General features: G+C 43.7%; 1 long non-coding RNA gene across 1 annotated transcript; it reads left to right on the plus strand.

Moving 5' to 3' along the window:
* The first annotated feature begins 8362 nt into the window (after positions 1-8362).
* LOC124293319 lies at positions 8363-10648 on the plus strand. Its single transcript, XR_006903253.1, has 3 exons — positions 8363-8645; positions 9689-10386; positions 10529-10648. It is a non-coding gene; the product is annotated as an uncharacterized LOC124293319 (long non-coding RNA).
* Positions 10649-14609: the final 3961 nt, after the last annotated feature.

Genomic DNA, 14609 nt, shown 5'->3' on the forward strand with positions numbered 1-14609 from the left:
GCCCTTTCCGAGCCATAAAACATTCCGTGGACTGATGGGACGCCCCATAAGATTCCGCAGACAACCCATCAGCCCGGCCATCTCATCCGCCGTTTCGGTTCCTGCACTCGCTTTTCCGTCCCCATTGATTCCCGCGGGGTCATCTCAATGCGAGAAAGACGGATTATTCGCCCGCCATGGCCGACCTCCGGGGCAAACAGTGCCTTCATCTTTTCTCTCGTCATCGGTAAAGTTGTGATGAGAAATAGTGTGGGAGAGAAAAAATTCAGCGAAGGATGAAAAAGTGTCAAGTAAAACGTGCGAAATCGTATATTTATTTATTTTTTTTCGTCATTGAATTTAAACCACGACAAGAATTGTGGCAATCGTGCATTGATCGTGAGGTAGCAATAAATTGGTTGAACTGTTCGGAACGATGACGCAGCTGTTTGGTTTGATCACATAGCTGAAGGCGTCACCTCGACGCTTTACGCGTTTATCGGAAAGAGGGTCGAATTCCTGACAAAGACGTCAACCGACTAACCGAGACTCAGGTGTCCTCCACCTAATCTTGCGCGTTTCACCACGTTTCCGCATTTTCTTATGTATTTCCCTCGCCTCTCTTATTCGCCAGCGACGTACGACATATTTGATGCCCCCTGGAGGGATTGCGGGTAGCTATGAATACTTTCGCAGGCCAGGAGCCCAGCGTTGCTCAGCAATTCGCGAAAGCTATTCTGTCCGATTGTTATGCACAACCGGGAACGCCGGAAAGACTCTGGGGCGTTTGCTTTTATCGCGGGTCCCTCCATAGACCTAGGCCATTTCCCATTTCTTGCTTAGCTGGGCAGCGAGAAAGATAGGGAAACGAGTGAAACTCAAAGCTCAAACCGGATATTTCCCATTTGCTTGGACCTCGAACATTTCCAGGCAGAGAAAAAACAATCGGCAGTCACATGCCACGTTTCGTTGGCTTTCGATTTATCCCCTGCTAGGCGCCCATCCGCTTTCTTCCTTCCGTCGTTGAAACGGTCAAATATCGCGACCCCGCGATTTCTGATAGCTCGTTTGCAGCCAGTGACGTCAGCATGACAACCGGTGCATAAAAAGCACATTCGCGTCAGTGAGTCCTTTCGCGCGGTATTCACCCAGCCGGAAAGACATAAAGGGGTTGGCTGCCGGTCCGGGTTGGAGATGCTGCGGCTGAAGGGGAGAGTCGGGTTCACTATCACCGGGGATGAATAGTGGAAGCTGATGAATCTTTCAACCTCGCATCGCACATCGTATATGTTCTAGGGTTCGCGAGATGGAGGGAGGGCCCTTCGCGAAACCAAGTCATTGACACGGCCGATTCGGGGATGGGTAATTGGAACACAAAGACCGCCATGAATGGCTACTGATGTCTTCGTTTACGATTATTGTTAATGGCGGTCCTGCGGTTAGTCCGGAACCACGTACTCTGTACACACGATGATTTACTCCGATTCTTCGACCTTCGAAGGACTCTCAGACTCGCTCAAGGATCAGAAAAATAATCGATAAGTTAATGCAGGCAGGTTTCAGGTGCTTAATTAGTCGTGACGTAGCTATGGTTGTTCGTTTTGCTAAACACCATACTCGGAGACTAGTTTTTCCTTTCATCGGAGCAACTTTCTTGGGCATTGATAGAAGTGCGCGTAAAGTCTCGGCGAAAAAACAAAAAAACTAAGAATTCACAGTTTGCTCTAATTTGTCAAGCAAGCACTGCGAAGCTCGTGAACTGCCCCTTACTTTCCACTTCTCTTAAACCTCACGGCTGCAGACGCAGCTTGCAGCTGTGAGTTCCATGCGGACGGATTACGTATGCGCCTCATGTGCATAGCAAACTCCAGAGACGTATTGCTCAAGTTATTCATTCTCGAGCTGACCTTTCGCTTTTACTTGCTCTGACAGTGGCAACACAGCAAGCGTACTTCAGCCTTTCAGCAGAAGGAACAATTTGTCACTGCTTAACCAAACAGGCTGAAGACAGACTGACGTCAAACCAGCTCGTGATCGTCAGCAATATTTGACCTCAAAAGTGTCACAACTTACAAACACTTCTCTTTTGTATTGATAGCTTCGAAGAGACGAGTAGGAAAATTAATACTGTTACCTATGTCGCGACAGCACACATATGTTGACCTGCATTACCTGTATTGGCTGGACTAATCAAGTGTTAATCACGAAGAAGGGTGAGTATTTATTGATCCTGCGATCAAAGTGGATTGTCAGGAATGATCGCCTGTGACGTTAAGAGATGACGCGACGGTGCGTCAAACATTAAAAAAGGTCTAAAATGGCGGATTACAGGAGGTCGGGAATTGGCGCTAACAAAATGCCGAGCAGACCAATTGCCGGAGTTTGCTAATCCAGCGATTGCTGAACGAACGCCCAGCTGCAGCTATATTAGCGTGAGACGGCCGCGTAAACAGCGAGCAATTGGTCATTCGCCCGGTGGCAGTCATTCCGGGCTGGACTGTGACTGTGCCGTGGGGAAAGCGGAATCGAGGGCCGACATCATCTTGCGATAAACGTGATCACGCCTGTGGGCATAACCAAGAGAAAACCGCTTAATCGGCGATATTCTCCCATTTTTAATTAAACTTTTTATTGTTCGCCTGGCACGGTCAATTTCATTTTTAATCTCCATGGAACTGGTAGGTTTTACGACGCTTGTCGAGCCTGTCGTTCGTTTAATTGGGCGTCCCGTGGCCAACATGGTCCTCTCTTACTATTGCAGCTCGTTACCGTTTACCATTTCGCGGGAATATTTGGGCCACAGCGACTCTGTTGGCGACGTTACAGCCGAGTAATCCAATCCGCACGAAATAAGAATTTTTATTCGCATCATCCAACGCGATAAAACAGTAGGTATTGAAAAAAATTGAAGGTCTCTCTGATCCCCACCTTATACCGCTCAAGCACATTAATGTAGATCTGCGTAACGTTATTTCAAAACGAATTCATATGGAAGAGAATATCCATGCTTCAACTTGCGTAAAGAGGCTTTCGATATCAAATATTTAATTGCCAAAGTCCTACCCCTAGGACGGGGTTGTTCGGTGTCATGGTAATTTTGAGAGATCCATTAAATTTCATTTACTAGACCATTACGCTCACTGTGTGATCTATATCAAGAGTTAGCAGCCCTGATATCTGTTCATTAGAATGTAGAACATTCAGATTGGTTGGTATTTGTGACACTAAAAGTAAAGCTCGTTCATCTTCAAAATTCTAAAGAAACAACGTGCATCAAATCTTCTGCATGTAATTAACGAATGTCAAGGATGAGACTTTCCAATGCCAATAGCCAACAATTGATCACCTTAGCTTTTTAAAAACAGAATTTTCGTGTCAGAATATTTAAAATGCACGGTATAATTTATGTGTCTCATTAAGATGGTACGAAAAAAGACTTGCGCCGTACTTCGGGACGCCCCCTCTCACCTCACGAACCATGAGATACCGGACTAACCGGACACAGCCAACTCATGTTCCGAGGCATGTCGACCTGCAGGTCTCGAAGCAACAAACCTGGAACAATCGATCCCTCGAAACCGATCTCCAGAGACTTACAATTAGCGCGGTTAATTATCATCACAGAAGACCTGAAGTGGGAATTGCACGGTCTCCGAAGTGACTGCGGCTATAATGCACGGTGCTCTTATACGTGCATGGCTTCGCAGCAGGGCGCCCTGGTTTTGGGTATAAGGATATTTCCACTGACCTGAAGGACCGGAGAGAAATCGGTTTATCGCACCATTGTCTAGTGTATACCTCTCGTCTGGGCTATACGAGCAGCGCGCGTTCTCCACTCGACGCTGTTGGTCCAGGGCTGGCGACGAGGGAGGCGACGGGCTTAGGTGTAGCGGCGACCATAAAGCAAGATTAATGAGGCGGGAGTGCAGCGGATAGACAAGAGGCGCGAGACGGCGGGGGAGGCTGGTGGCGCCAGCTGACCGACAGCCCGACTCACAGCCACCCGGTTCCTACCCGCATAAGCACCCCATGGACCATCCCATCCGTCTCCCATGCACGCCATGGTTCCGTGAGCCGCGTCTTGCCGGCGCAGCGTGATGGTGCGAAGTTGAGTACTACTCGGCTCCACCCTCGCTCAAAAGTACCGGTAAATAGGGGGCTCGATCTGTGCCGCGATGACCTTTTGAACGGGTAGCTTCCAGCGCGCCGCGCGCATTCTTGATCGTTCGCTAGTTTGAGTAGTGACTAGGCAAGTTGGGCCGACTAATTAGCACTTAATGGGGTGCTAATTATCAAGGGTGAAATGGGTTATGCTATTGGTGGAGAATACATTCACGGGAAGAAGAAATGATCAATCGTTGATTAATCGCGGGTGATTTGTAATTGTTCGTTGTAGACGAATGGACTGTCGTACACGGATTGATTGATTTGATCGTGCAATCGTCCAGGTCAACTCATCAACATTGAGGTGCTTGAAAAATAACCCAGTGAAAAACAAGCCTGTGAGTATCAATTAACAATTTCTCTACCGAACGTGAATAACTCGCGACGTCGAATGTCGCTGCAAACGGACTCAGTCCGTTTGTTATGTGGAACCGGGATGAGATCCATTACTCAAGACCCCGTGTATGATCCGTGGTAAAAGCAGCGTGAGGTTTGTTTCTTCCCAGCTTCTCCTATCTGGTGAAATATCAGTGGCAGGTCGGAAAAAAAAAACTTGAAGAAAGAAATGGCTTTGATCAGGGTCGGTTGGCTGCGAACGAAAGTCTTAGCTTCGGTTTCGTAGGGTCCAAAAGACCGCAGAACTAGCAGCCGCCACCCGCGAGGAACCGGCATCTGAGAGTATTTTACGGCTTCGTAAACCTTGCCGCAGGCGCCCGGCGTAGTAATTAGCCATTGTTTCGCCGACGCCCCTTGCAATGAAACGAGTCCGACTGCATCAGCAGGCCGCAGCGTCTCTGCGGTCCATTTCCGTAAATACGTTGCGTCTGGGGGACTGTGTTAGACACTTTCTCACGATCTGCACAATCGGGCCATACGCCAACAATCAGCGGAGAACAGTTGGCCCCTTTAACGTCTTCCCCGAACTCATCTGACATCTGTAATTTACGGGACTTGCTATTCGGGAGGATTCACATCGCTTCAAGATCAGCGTCAGACAACGCCCAGCGTGAAAGCTTCCGAGTGAAATTGCTAGTGCGGGTATATCTACGGAAGTCTTCTGGAAGCGTTCTTATTCAATTCTGATGGTAGGTGCTGGGCGTGTGTCTGGATTACTGAACAGGTAGATGCTTTTCAACTCCTGTTTTCATGTCTTCTTACAGCACCCTCGTACGATCCTAAAGACACCAAGAGTCCTATTCATCATACAACCATCATCATTCTGCACCACCGCTTTTCCACCAGACGTATTGGACATTACATTTCCGAGGTGAGCCACTTCGCCCTAATTGTCTACAGTTTTTGTAGCGTGTATCACGTTCTCATGATCACAGGACAAACACACGTTTTTACAAAAGGTGGTAGTCAGCAAACGCTGGGTTGAAACAAACTTCGCCGGGCCGTATACCTAGTTTCCGATTCTCCGTACAGTTTCCTTACCGGCCCCTCAAACTCATTACATTACCCCCAGACACCACACTTGTTCGACAATCAATATTTTTTCTATACAAGTTCCCGCATCTCCAGATGTCAAAGTTCGGTCTTCAGATAAACTATTTGGAAACGAAGGAGCCAGACGCATGTCCAACAACCTTTTGCCATTCTCTTATTTTCACTTTATACCCCGATCTGTTACGGGTTCGATTCGGATTGCACAGATTCAGTAATGGATAGGCTAAAGCAGACATGACCGTGGCTGGGATCGCAATCACGTAACCGTGTGTCGTGCCGACTACCGCTATAACCATTCCGCCATTCCCGTCAGGCGCCGCACTCGTCTGTCTTTCTCTTGTTGCTCCGTTTTTGCCCACCCGTTCGAGTTAGCTCGGATCCGCGATGCTCCAGCTACGGTGTAGCATTTTGCTTTTTGCAAGGTAGACCACAAGGTTTCTTGCTCTTACGCTATTGTATTGCAGGTAATTGACGGATCCGGCGTTAACCGAGGTGTTGACAATGTAACTTTGTACCTGCTTTCGAAAGTGAGTGAGAAGTCAAAACGATCCCCGTGCGATCTCACGGTCATTAACCTTTTCTGAAACTCAATATCTACTATCGAGTAAGTATCTCGTAAAACTTTTAATAGATGTTTAGTCGTACTCCTTACAGAGATTAAAGTTACGAACACATTTCAGGGGCGTGTTGATTTTCCATTAAAAATGTAATTTTCTCTAAGAAATCACATTTCAAATATCACAAGGTTGATGTCGGTTATGACGGTTCATGCATAAAGCAAAGAACTTCAAGAGAAATGCAAAATTTTCGAACATTATTCATTGACACAATGACCCAGAATCAATTCAAGCGTTAGATGGTCTCAGTCTAAACAGGGAGAGTTCATTTCTTCTACGACATCTTCACTGGATGCCGGGATATTGAAGATATTCTACAATAAATACGAATTGATAGTGTAGATAAGCGATTTTTCACTCTGGCCGATACGACCTTGGGTCCAATATCTGTTTTCCTGGGGGTGCTGGGTTCCATATACCCCAGTCCTAACAAAATTCTTTGTAACGAAACTTATTGAGCGTCCCCTTTCGCGGTGCCAATTAATTATTTGTATGAAATAACATTATATTGATGTACAAACCACACCAAAATTAGAAATGTTATACATTATATCAGTTTCCTTTGATTATTCTATCTCTGAGATTTCTGCTTTGATAAATTCCGAAATTTCATTCTATAAATCGTACTCGCTGATACTTTATTATAAAATAGACCACACCGCAAAAAGCCCGAACAAAACCGTACAAATGGCTCTATAGCTTTGAGCCCTGGTTATAAGTTACCTGTAAACTTAACAGCACCCCATGTGATTTCATAATTTCATCTAATGATTGAGTTGCAGAGGAATTCACAAACATTGAACGTCAACCCGGTGAGGAGTCGTATCGAAGGAGTCAATGGATTAGGTATTTCACACAAGTTATAGAGAATCGAGGCGGTAAATTGGTAATGGACCGTGACGCGACATTGGCATCTGCCTGTAATTATTTCACCGGGTCTCTTCGCCATTGTTGTACCAGAATCGGTACCCAACAGGAGGCTTGGTTGTGCCGAAAATAAACAAGCTTTCATGCCCAACGGTAGCAGCACCCGGTATTTTCTCATGCTCTGGGCAAAAAATAGGAAACGAAGAATGTCACAATAACCTGAAAGCGTTTAGAGTACTATCTACCCGGCTTAGCTATATTATTGATCCTGGGTACTCAATTTTCAATTATAAAAAAAATACGCCCTATGGAAAATCTAGGGTTAAAATTCCAAACATCGATATCGATATCGTTTTCAAGCATTCCTGGTGCAGCAGATGCATCGTCTTTTTCCATTGAAATAAACGATCAGGTATAAGAGGACGAGTGATCGAATTTCAGTTTAAAAAGAATGAGACTCTATAACCTTCAAGTGTCTCCTTATAAGCAACGACTAGTTGTCTCAAATTACTTCTGACCAGCATCTCAAGAAGAGGATCACGGACTTGATGTAAATTATTCCCAAAAACTCCAACTTACCCCTGTCTTTGTTTTGTTCACGAAAAAAAATTGATCACGGGATAAACATCCGAACGTCCCTTCGTACGTACGTTCTTTCAGTAAGACCGAAAGTTTGAACAGACCTTTTATTTGCTATAAGGGTGAAAAATTTCCCACTGTTTTGGCTTCTGGCACCGGGCAGAAGAGGCGAAACGACGGACATCACGGATATGTCAAGTGCCAGTAATCCAGCATACCCCTGGCGCCCCGGCGTCTCTTTGCCGTCGAACGAATGTGCGCGAGACACACTGTGTATATATAGGATCCGACATCGCGGCGCCAGCTTCGCGTGTAATATATATGCGATCCCCCGGTCGCATCGTCCTCCGCTTCGGCGTTGTACCCCGTGCTCGAGAGTTTTGGGTCCTTGCGAGCGACTCGATGAGCATAAAAAACGAGCGTTTCGTCCTTTTTGCATCTTTACCCGTCTTATCGTCAATCTCGAAATAAATTTCTCATGCGAAAGGTTGCGAAGTTTCAAATCAATGCGTTTCATTAAGAAAAATATCATTCCTTGCACCTTGAGTAAAAATCACCAAATCTCTCCGAAGTGCGAGGACTCTGGGAGTTGGTACCTCATCGATCACGAACTTGAAGAGTCGGCTGTTGATCGGCAAGCTGACGATCTATGACTCACATTTGAATGAGTCATTCTGGTCATAGATGAAAGTTTTTTTTAGGAAGGGTCAAGGCTGCTCTCTATCAATACCTCGACATTGGTGGATGGACGAAACGCAGAAATTGATCGGCACGACGATGGTGCAAATTGATCCTACCTCTGTTCGCTAAGGCACAGCTTCTTTCCCACACGTACACACCGTGTATGCATTCTACAACCACGGATAGAATCCGTGTCTCGCGCTCCCTTTCGTGTGGCGCGTTGTCCTCGGGACCGGAGTTCACAACGCTCGCGACCCATATATGGTCACTCGCTGTATAATTCATCGGCACAGACACAAGTACGAGCAGGTAACCAGACATACACACCTTCTTCAGATCAGGCGAACGTAACCAAACGTAACAGATATATCTGAACGGTGTTATTTACCCACAATGTGCACGCATATGTCCAGTTCGTAGATGCGGGTACTTCGTAGCTACGTATTTTTTTTTTATTGTCAAATAACGTCAAGGAGGTGGATTAAATGCAGAAATAAAATAAGCATTGGCTGATAATTTTTCGATCAGTCGATTCTTGCAAAACCTTGGCGCCACCTTAGATTTGTGGTAGTTGGGTAGATGCATTTTTGTCCAAGTTTATGGAACGGATTCCAAGAAGTCTGTTATAACGTTTCACGAACTTTATAATACATTGCTCGATGGAAAGATCTCGTTTTTGTTCTAGATTTTTTTTCTTTTAACAGATATCCGTAGCTTAGAAAAGTATTAACCTTAGCTGGACAAAATGCTGTTCAGAGTTTTAACAACTTAATTTTCTCTGATACAGTAGTTTAAGCCTTGTAAGAAAAAGATTTGAATCAATTACCAATAAGTTTTACGAGGGAGAAAAAACATTCCCAATCATACAATGCCGTGATAATAAGTGCAAGGTAAAGGTTTCTCTGGTGATGTTTTGTTAGTATTCGGTTTCGGCTAATGGCGTTGGTAACAACCTGTAGTCACAACATCCAGAGGGGTATCCGGTAAAGTTGTTAAAGGTTAATCTGTGACCGAAGTTAATTAAGATTCTTTGCTGATCCTAGAACGAACACTGATTTCAAAATAAAAATCTATCCGTGATCTGATACCACCTAGAACGGATTAAAAAGTGTCTATAGTTTGAAATCGAGTTTGCCATTTGTTGAGGAAAGGTCGTTATCACCCATGGAATCAAATTAGTTGGCCAACATGTATTAAAGCGTGGGCATATGTTTTTTCACCAATATGAAATATTGCTCAGTGGATAACATTTGGAGTGAAGTAAAGTCTGTCGAAGAGAATTGTTTAAACGTAGACGAGTTTACTCCTCGCTAATTTTATTTCTTGTCAAATCATCGCCAGGAATGTTCCAGATTGAAAGTGCTCGGATGTTTCCAAGACGAAAGACCAGGAACCCAAAATAGTCGAGTCCAAGACGCCTATCCCATCGAACGGGTCCAGAATACGAAACGCACTATAAAGTGAACCCGTTCTTTTAATTATCCCAAGCCGATGGCAGCCTCGAGGAGGCTAAAGAACCTCGGCGTCCGAAGACAAGAGAGATGGGAGAAGGGTGAGAACATTCAGGCGTGAAGCGATGGACCGTATCGATTAATTTTCGTGGACCACAGGTAATTGAGCGAACAGCCAGCCTTACGTCCAGGTTTCCTCGTCTTCGAAGGGACCCCAGATCTAACCATAACTCCGCCTCATCCTCACCAACAATGAGGTCTCCAAGGATCGGGCAGGTCCTTGCGCCTACGGTGACTTCGATTCTAGTTTGAAACGATTCGTTGGAAAGTTTGACCACGGGTAAGTATACATAATATGAGACATCTTTGATCGGCGCGCCTTAGGGATCCCGCTTTCCGGAAGAGTTTTTCCATTAATCACGGTCGTTTTAATCGATTTCGACTGAAACGCGAGTGAAATTACCGCCTGCGGTAAGCAGCGCGTCCAACAACCCCGTGGGAATGCTATGCCCGATTCACCCGGCTCTTCATCGCGTCCGGTAATTCAGGAGTAATGTTGGCAAGCAAACGTCATGTACCTACAACGTAATTTATACAAGGTTACCCCGTGCAGGTCGTGAGGTTGTAGAATCTACGGAAAAGTTATTTTTCCGTTTTCATGTCAACTACGAAATCTTCGATCGTAGATTAAGTGTAAAGGAGTTGATTACATATCTTCAATGTTTCATATTCTCATTTCAGAAGTTCGCAGTACACTGAAATTGGTTGAGGAAACACTTTGTTGGGCTTTGTTGGGACGAATGATTAAAGGTCCACAGTCAAACCTAAACTTTACCAATAAAACGAACTTTCTTTCACAAATACTAGCTATGCACTTAATTCAACGTTCAACAAATCAACCGATTACTTAGCAAAGTATTTGGCAAAAGTTTTTCACAAAAGCTTGCAGGATCCCGTTCTAAATATAAAAAATATCCAAATTCATATGAAAGCACAACGGTTCATTACGCAGCTACGCTTGTCTGCAACGAACAGTGGAAGGTTAATTACTTACGGTTCTGGTTTAGTCGGACAACTTCTGCGCCCCGTCGGAGATTGAATTTGGAAACGATTCTATTGTCGTCTTAAGATAGATTGGAATTAGTTGTGTAGGGTGGTGGAATGAGAGGAGGGGCAGTCTGGCGCCGTTTGGACTGCAGGCAGGCGGCCAGACAGGTGCAATCGTCGTCACCCGAACGGGTCCCGCGTGGCTCCTTGGGATCGCGGTTCGATACACATACTCAAATATTAGCAATGCGTATGCGTGTTGGATTCGTCGGGGAGCGACGACGTTGCCAGCAAATTCCTGCCTACCTTCGTCGACAAAAACAAAACGTACGCGATCGAGCTTACATGGAATTTTTAATGGGATAATTGGTTAATTGCAATAAAGAAACCTGTCTAAGAAATGTTGCCTTAATCTTTGAGACGTGGTTTGTATTTTCGCAAACTACACTGAATTCGGGCGCACAGTGACACGCGATGCTTTTGTGCCTGCTGAGTTGCCTGCTCTGCAGGCGCACAGATTATACCACTTATTCTGCTTCGGTTGTTTTTGAATATCGTACAATTTATTGGAAGGTAATGTAATAGATGATTTGCATTTTCAGTTCGGAGGTGGATTCCTAGAACATTTTAGAACAAGATTTTACCATCACATGAACGTCGTATGGTTGAAAATTCTGCGAGTACTTAACTATTTTCATTTTTTACCACAATCGAAAAATATAGTTCTAGGTAGAAAATGAAAATTAGTTTTCTAGCTGTTACCAGAAAGTCTAGTATCCGTTGTTATTCTTTCTCATTACGATCACTGTTACTATATTTTCTTGCAACTGTTGCGAAAATTTAATGCGTGTGCAATAACAATAATAAATTGATGTTGAAGCCTTATTTAACTAAAAAAGTAGAGCAAACTGAACAAACTGATTTTACGTTGCAATTACCAAAAAAGGATCGACAATAGCGTAAAATGGTTACGTGTACCTCGTTTTTTGTAATGCCAACAATATTCAAACAGTTTTTTTAACGATACCTGTTTTACTGAATTTTTCGAATTACTGTAACAAATGAAATTTTTCTCAGTGTAGCTTCTTCCTTTTGAAATATAATAATACCAAACCGTTTAATTTTTCAAATTCAAAAATCTATAACTAACTGAATGAGGGATTTTTTTCAACGCTTATCTACGGTCGGTAATGGCATTGCGGTTTCAACAGTGTGCGGTATTAATAATCGACAGACCGACCAATGGTTCGCCGCTCTGACCGAATCATCCCATCTCCAGCGTCACTACGAGTATACTAACCGACTAAACCATAGATGAATATAGTTTTAATTGAGAAAAATAACGCAAGTTCTTGAATACATATAAAAACGAATAATGAAAATGAATCTATCACAAGGTTCGCTGCAAATTAACTGGAATGAAGAACAAAAGTCTGGTGGATTTATTTTAAATTTTGACAAGCTGTTAAAATTGTCTTTCAGTAATACAACTTTTTGTAAATTTGACGAAAAATAGCTGAAATAATTACTTTACTTTCTGCATAATATCGACGTACTTATCAAACCATATTTGTCTTCTCAATTGTTGAAATGCTAAATATTAATTGTTGTCGATTCATAATTTTTCAAAGTGCTAAAAAGGACGGGAAAAAATATGTTTGTCACAGGGCAGATTTTGTAATGTTCAGAATTGTATAGATAACATTATTGAAAATTCGACGGTTGTATTTCAATAACTGATTTTCAAGAGCAATAATCCGATAGCTTTCAAATCATTAAATCCTCTTACCAACGCAACATTATCCGTAAGGTAAATTTTTATTCTGTAGGCTGTACGTATGAACGTTATCAAAACGTACTCATGGTTATAATCTGCTATTCCGCATCAAAGGAAATTGAACCGAGTATAGTTACACCTTGCACTGTTGCACATTTATTTAACTTGAGAAGTGAGAATTAACTATATTGTTACGTATCTGAAAGGTGGAGTTGAAAAAGTTGATAAGGCTTTTCAAAAAGAGATATATGATTTGGAGCCACCTGCAATAAAAAGAGTACCGAAAACGGTAATCGAAGGCAGTATAGCAAGAATATGACCCGAGAATTTCTTTGCATGTATTTATAATTGAAAGTACAGATCATTTTGTCATAAACCATAATCATCCTTATCAGATGAAAATATATATTTTCTTTAATATTAGTGTTACAAGTGCGCGTGATAGATTCTTATTATTGTTAAATGAAAAGCGTCTTAGCCCAAAAAGTACAGACACGTGACTTCGACATTTGATATACGTGTCAATAAAAGTAGATGCAGGCTGCAAAATCTTTCGAAAGCTTGAAGTCTTCTGTGTTTAACGATCCTTTGCTCAACTTTGAGAAAAATTATCAATGCTAGCTACTACCAATGATATGTCGGATACGTGTTTTTGTTTGCAGAACTATGCAAAAAATCTGAGAAACATCAGAAACATGCACTCCAATCATCATACATCATACGTAGTATTAAAGTTCGAAACCAGAGTTTGGATGTTCGGATGTTCAGAAAGTGACGTCACCGAAATTTTTTTCTCTCTGACCTCATCGATCTATAGTAATCGCCGTCAACGAAAATCAGCTAGCCGAATTCCTCAGTCTGAAAACAACCGCGCAGTAGAACGGACGTATGAGAATCGCGCTCCGCAGATCTCGAGTACCGGGTTCTCTGGTGCATTTCGAGTTCCAGGACGAGCGCTCCGTAGTTTCTACGCTCCAGATCCGCTACCTGGTGAAACTCGACTTCCAGGACAAGCGCTCCGTAGTTCTGGCGATCCAGGTCCTTGACCTGGTGACTTTTGACCTTTAAGAATAATTTTCTGTAATTATGGCTGTCCAGGTCCTCCACCTGGTGGATCTCGACCTCTAGGACTCGCGCTCCGTAGTTTCTGCGCTCAAGGTTCTCTACCTGGAGAAACTGGACTTCAGGGACAAGCGCTCCGTGGTTCCTGCGCTCCAGATCCTTTACCTGATGAATTTCGACTTCCGGAACAGCGCTCTATAGCTACTGCGCTTCAGGTCCTCGACCTGGTGAAACTCGATTTCAAGGACAAGCACTCCGTAGTTCTGGCTGTCCAGGTCCTTGACCTGGTGACTCTTGACCTTTACGAGTAATTTCCTATGGTGCCTGCGCTCCAGGTTCGCTACCTGGTGAAACACGACTTCCAGGACAAGCGCTCCGTAGTTCCTGCGCCCCAGCTCCTTCACATGGTGAATTTCGACCTCCAGGACCAGCGCTCCGTAGTTCCTGCACAGTGCATTAATTCCGTATCATCTGGTAAAACACTAACATCGAGTAAGCGAGCGCACAATCACAAAAACTAGCTGCACTAGGCATCCGACCCTGAGCGAGTTTTAACGAGCGATGGTTTTACAGCTAGTATTACTTAAACTTCGACTCAAACTATTACTATTTAAAAAAATTTCAAATCTCCAAAGACTTAACTTCCAGGAGTTTAGATGTGCAAATACGTGATTTTGGAAACGGATGAAACAAAACAAAAACCTATAGCCCAAAATTTGGCTCGAAATTAAAACTATTTAATTCACATCAACAACAAGTCGACTAGCATCGCTCAACTCGCTGTAATCACTTTTGGAGTTTTAGAATTTCAGCGAGGCTCTTGTAAGCTCATCTTCAGCTGCTGCAGGAGACTCAATTCACCTCACCCAGTTTCTGGCACCCACTGAAATCAGGCCGACGATATATTTCCACAATGGACATCAATTACTGACTGAA

The sequence above is a fragment of the Neodiprion lecontei genome, chromosome 1 (genome assembly GCF_021901455.1).
Source record: "Neodiprion lecontei isolate iyNeoLeco1 chromosome 1, iyNeoLeco1.1, whole genome shotgun sequence".
In the NCBI taxonomy this organism is placed as follows: Eukaryota; Metazoa; Arthropoda; class Insecta; order Hymenoptera; family Diprionidae; genus Neodiprion; species Neodiprion lecontei.